Source organism: Balearica regulorum, chromosome 5 (assembly GCF_011004875.1).
Source record: "Balearica regulorum gibbericeps isolate bBalReg1 chromosome 5, bBalReg1.pri, whole genome shotgun sequence".
NCBI lineage: Eukaryota > Metazoa > Chordata > Aves > Gruiformes > Gruidae > Balearica > Balearica regulorum.
Genome location: NC_046188.1, coordinates 2,353,610 through 2,359,609, shown reverse-complemented (window position 1 = coordinate 2,359,609; position 6,000 = coordinate 2,353,610). Strand labels below are relative to the sequence as shown.

The 6,000-nt window shown below is 45.5% G+C and overlaps 1 long non-coding RNA gene across 1 annotated transcript in view; it reads right to left on the bottom strand.

The window, feature by feature from the left end:
- Positions 1-1,493: 1,493 nt before the first annotated feature.
- Positions 1,494-6,000, bottom strand: part of LOC142601960 (uncharacterized) — a 41,078-nt gene continuing 36,571 nt past the window's right edge. Inside the window, exons 2-3 of the long non-coding RNA XR_012835517.1 lie at positions 5,055-5,135; positions 1,494-1,655 (exon numbers count right to left, since the gene is read on the bottom strand). This is a non-coding gene — a long non-coding RNA (uncharacterized LOC142601960). The remainder of the gene's footprint in view (positions 1,656-5,054; positions 5,136-6,000) is intronic.

The window sequence follows — 6,000 nt, the reverse complement described above, 5'->3', positions numbered from 1 at the left end:
TGAGAGCTGGCTCCTCTCCTCAGTTGCTTTCCCTACCTCTCTGACCTGTCCAGGACTAGCAAGCTCACCTTATCCCCTCTCCAGCTCTCTGTTCAACCTTCACCCCTTTCTTGGCCACCCCCTTGAAACACAAAAATTCCATTGTCCCTACCTCCCAGAAAGTTTTGCCCTTGCTTTGGCCAAATCTGAGGCTCGTAGCCAACTTATTTCCAGGAGAGAACAATCAACAGGGTTCAAAATAAAGAGTTGGTCCCTCCTAGCACTTGGGACCAGCCCCTCCAACTCCCACTCCTCAGCTGAAGGGGAATTTTGAAAGGAAATTTGTCTTACCGCCTGTTCAGTCTGACCCTGCTCAGAGAAGGGTACGAATGGCTTTTCTCTGCAGTGAAGGTAACACCACCTCTGATGCACTTGGTCAACATTACAGGGAGCTTCTTCACAGCCAGATTGAGCAACCACCACAGTCTTAGCTGCGACTGAGCTGCCTTTACTCATCAGGGTAAGGCAATAAATGGCTTTGGGAAGTCTTAGTCTCTTCTGCAGCTAGGTTGAGGGCAAAGCCAATTAGCCCTTAGAGAATGACTTAAACAACTTGAACCTGCTCATTAGCTTTGTCATTGTCATGAACCGAGCAGGTCACAGCGCTATTGTTAGGGTGGGCTGAGCCCCGCTCCCTGCCCCATGAGCTCCCAGGCACCAGATGAGTTGGTTACTGCACACTGAGACGTGGCACAATATCTTGTCTCAATTCTCTAATCAAACTTTGCAAAGTGCAAAGATTTCAAGGGAAATAAAACTTATGAACCCAAACAGGAGCCACGATGAAAAGACAGAATTATGAAGGTTGTAGAAAGAGCTGTTTAATCACTTGATATTGCTGTGATTTTTGTACTGCCATCTATAGCAAGTAATTTTCTCATTACACTTCTCATCGTCACTTTAAATAACCTACTTTATAGAACAACCAGATTAATTAATCCCATTAGTTCAGATTTGCTGGAAGACTCTAATGAATTTTCACCTAGGATTTATGTCTTCCTCATCCTAAGAGCCAGTGAAAGAATTGGGAATGTGGGAAATTTCCTCAGCGGGCACTGGTGTCCCCTCTGTCCTGACAGTAGATGGCTTTTCTGTGAAAATGACAGCTCTGCTATTACAGTCTCTGCACTCATGTCCCAGGAAGGCATGACCCCTTGGGCTACCCTGATGGTGAACAGGACCAATTCGTGTCCAGAGATATTCAGTAATAGTGAAAAAACCATGAGAGTCTTTGAGAGAGGACCATCTGGTCCATGAGACAGGAGAAGAAATGACAGAAGTGAGGACAGAGGAGCACAGGAGGACCATTGGGCGTTCCTCTGATCTCCAAAAATCTGTGGCACCACTTCACTGCTGGAAGCACAACAGTAACAATCTGTGATGACGCCATCTCTGAGATGAGATTACCAAAACAGGTCTGCACCTCCAACACCTGCCAGCAGCCTTACCTGACGGGAATCTGCTCCTGCACATGGCAGTGCATGACCTTCTGCCGTGGGAGGTTGCAGACCAGTTACTGCATCCCATTGGACTTCCCTGCGCCTGCCATCGCTGTGCCAGGCGGCTACAGGGTGTGCTTATTCTTTCTCTGGATCCAGGGTGGATGACTCACAAAACTGCGGCAAAAACAGGAGTGAAGACCCTCAGGGATTGAACGGGCAGATGGGAAAAAGCGGCAGGAAAAACTCTGAGCATCTGGCTATGGCTTTGAATCTGTCATGGGAGGTTTGTTACCTTTCAGAGACACATGTCTTAAACAGTTTTCCACAGGACTCATCAACTCCCTTTCAGCTAACTCAACAATCGGTGCCTGGGTCCTGGCACTTCACATTTATCTTGTGACGTTTCTTGTGCTCAAGCAGCGCTGGAGCGAGATGCATCATAGAGGTTTCACATACTGGGGCACCATCTAAAGGGCAGCCGTTATTGCACATAAATATTCCAAAGGAATCTATATTTACACAACGGAGGAAGAGGAAAACACAGCCTCCTTGCAGAACTTGCTCAAGTTGGCACACTTGTTTAAACAAAGCTTCTTTTACCAGTATTAAATTAAAGCATTTCTTCAGCAGCCTCAGCAAAGGGGTTTCGTTCCTCATGCTCTGACTGGCATTACATTGTATTTAACATTTGCATTTTCTTGTTTAGCTTCATACCTCTGAATGACCTCGGCTCATGGAGGAGAACATTGCAGTCAACTTTGGGTGAAGGCGAGCAAATTAGCGTGAAGGGGTAAGTGAGGAGCTTTCAGGGGAAATAGCCAGACCTCCCAGGTTGGATTATCACTTTACCTGGGATCAGACATTGTCAATTTGTCAAGAACTAGGAAGTTGACAATAGTGAATTGATCCCTCAGAGGATTAGTTTAATCCCACTGTGATAATCAATATAATAAGCACTTATTAGCCTTCTATTCAAGCTGATGCCTCTCTCCAGAAGAGCACACAAATCTCAAAGAGTAAAGGAGCCTGCCGATCTGCACCACCAGCAGCAGGTGCTGAGAGAGGAGGAGGAGGAGGAGAGGAGGACAGGTCGAGGAAGGGAGCTCACCAGGAGCACACAGAAGGACCCTTTCTGGTCTGCAACCCTGACCTGCCCCAAAGAAAGGTTTTATTCTGGGAGGTGGGGGAGAAGTCACACATAGGCAGACACCACACCTCACCCCCATAGCAAGTCAGAAAGAACATATTTCTAGGAGAAACATAATTTTTTAAAAAATTGCTGCCTTTGTTAGCATAGACTATATTGTCTTGGGTCAGGTCCATGTGTTTTGTGTCACAGCAAAGTTACTGAGCTGGCTCGTGCTCACAGGCCATCTGCTGAGGTCCTAATTGGTACAAATCCTTTCCTTATTTCATCCCATTTCCTCCTATTCAGCTTTTCCCAAGGCTTTAGTCCTGCAGCTGTAAATAAACTTCCCACCGATATCCCTACCCAAAAAGGCACTGGAAGGCTGGCAAGGAAGATTTCTTTCCTTATTCTTGGCACTCATCAATATCAGCCCAAATTCATGCTTGGACCATGCCTTGGGGTTGGGTTGCAGTTGGTTTGTAATGAGGTTTGGATACATGGGCTCAGAAAACATATCTTCCTTCTTTCCCTATCACCTGAACAGCTTTAAAAAACTATGCAATTTCAAAGGAAAGCCATGCGTGTTATTTTTTGTGATGCAAAAGGATAAAGTCCTGGAATATAAAATTGGAAATGCAGTGACACTGAGAAAGTGTAAAAATGAGCGAATGCAAACTTAAACTATTCCTGACATCAGCCTAGCTTTTTAAAGTCACTGAATGTCCTCCTGGGGCGGTCTCTTCATCGCAGTAGGCTAATGGGCAGTTCAGAAATAGTTCCCATCACAGATGTTGCCTTTCTGAAGAGTCCTAGTTTTCAGATTCTCCCTGTCCCGTGGTTTATACCAGCAGGATGCATACAGGTTTTCAGAGCATCACTTGGGACCCAGCACTCATTCCAGTGAACTAATTAATTTAATCAGAGCTCTCACCTTCTTTTCACCTTACTTACTAATTTCAGTGAAACATATTGCTTCTTTCAGAGATTTGTGAGAATATAAATAAAACATTACTTTAGACTGTTTACGCCTGTCTTGCCTTTTGAAATGCAGCATTCCAGTGATACGTTGATTTTTCTCACTAGACTCACTCCTCATCTGGAGAGTTAATTGAATTGCCATTTTATCTGATTTCATCCTTCCCAGAAAGCATGCCTTGCACTGTTACAATTTTCATGGCTTCATTACAACTTACACGTTTATGAGCGTGGAAAGTATTAGCAACTCCTCTTTTATACCCACACTGTTCAGGCTACAGAGAGGAGTTCACATTTTCTGCTGCAGAGCAATGATACTGGTGACTGCCAGTACCTAACGTGTCTCCCCTCCTTACTGTCCCAATCGCTTGTTGTATCTTAAATGGGCTGGGAAACTCTACAGACAGCTCCTGTCTAACAATATCTCCTTGTACAGTACCAAGCCTAGAATCATCTCAGGGCACCAATATAAATAATAAATGCCAATAAAACCCAATCTGCTACTATTAACTGACCCTTGTGGCTCTATCGAGGCAGGACTGCCCTTTCCCTGCACATTATTCAAAGCAACAGTCATGCTTAGTATAGCTGTGTCTATGGACCAAACAAGTACCGCTCTTTGCAGGACCAAGTCACGGCAGAAGGGTACCAAGAAGTGGGTTTTGTAGAGCTTCAGGGTTCTGCTGACTCTGTGTGCATGAAACATCCATCACGACAGAGGGAAGTGTTATAAGGGGAGTTTTGATTTGGCAAAGCTGAAGGAGGTTGAAAAAGTTCTTAACTTAGGTGCTAGGAGATGAAAAATGGAAGTGGGAGATTTAGGTTTAATGTATGGAAAAGATTTTCCAAGGCTCTCAAATAGATCACCTTTCATAAGAAAGGCAGTGGAGATCACGTTGTTTGAGATGCTCTCAGTCATGGTGTACTGAGCTTATAAACATTTACTGTGCAAATGATCTAATGCATCTGAACCATCCATTGGGAAAACAATGTGCGTAAGTGGTTGTGGAAAACAACACACTGTTGTTTTCTGCTGGAGAGACAGCCTCGACGCTGTTACCAACACCTTTCCAGCTACCAATACAAAGCACAGCGCTATGAGGGCTGCTATGGGGAAAATTAACTCAATTTCTGCCAGACTCAATACATGGAGACAGGGCATACTCTAAAAAGATGGAGAGAGATTAGGGAGATGCTGGTGATGCTCTCTGCCCAGCCTCATTAGGACACATCGTTGAATCCAGGTACCACTGGGCTCTGGAAGGGATAGAATGATGCTGACAGAGCAATCTGAAAATATTTCTTTCTTCTCTGATTAGACTAATTCTCACAGAGGATAACTACAAGAGTGTCAGAAAAAAGACTATTTCAGCTGATTTCCAGGAGGAAAAGTTGCTCAGCTGCCTTGGTGGTGTATCCCAAAGGTGTACAGTGAATTAAACAGATTGCAATCAGTCCAAAATACTTACCTGGAAAAGGCTTATAAGTTGGAATTATCAACAACAGCGCTATATTCTTTAGTGTGGGGCTCGAGATCTCTTTCAGGTGTCCTGTCAAGTAAAAAAGAGGTTTAGAACAAAATTATATTAGAGCCCTGCTCCCAAAAAAAACAGTTTTGAGGAATTAGAAAGACTGGAGGGAGACATCTGCACCTAAGCAGGGTTTCTAACTGGGCATCAAGCGGTCGGGCTGTACCCAGTAGTGGTGTGGTCTGAGACAGATGGAACGGATAAAGACTGAGATGCAAGCTGCAAGGGGGACAGGCAGAGCCTTAGCCCTATTCTGCCTAATTTTTCCAGGTCCCTCCCACTCTATGCTGCTCCCATAAGTTGAAAGCAGTATGTATGCAGCATAGCCCAAAGATAAAGAAGGAATCTCTACCCATAGCTATGCACAGGATCACTTATGAGTGCCTAAAGCAGTTGCGAACATTTCCATGAGAAATATCACTCATGCTGGTAATGTCTGAGTGTGGCTGCTACAAGGATACGCTGTCCTATCACAGTGCATTTCGGAACAGATCCTTCAACCTTCTTCATTGCGTTCCTTGAGCATTTTGTTGTTACTGCATGCAGTCACCATGCTGTGCAGGGCACCTCCCTCCCCATGCTGCCTGCACACAGGACTGGAGGCAGGCAGGAGGCAGGCAGGGTGAAGCCTCATGTCCTTGTGCCAGCTTGAGGGATGGTGTTTTTCAAACCCTGTAGAGTTACACGCCTGCCCTTCATAATAAAATCCACCTCTGGCTGCTCAAAACATCCCCCCCAGCAGAGCTGAGGCTGAACCAGTCCCCCCTGTGCAGGATGTGTGCAGAGCTCAGTGCGGCAGCAGCACGCTGCTGCTCTCCCCTGGACGGGTGGGTTGCACCACTCCGGCCATTCTCCGCCTCTGGCTGCCAGGGTTTGGCTCATTTCC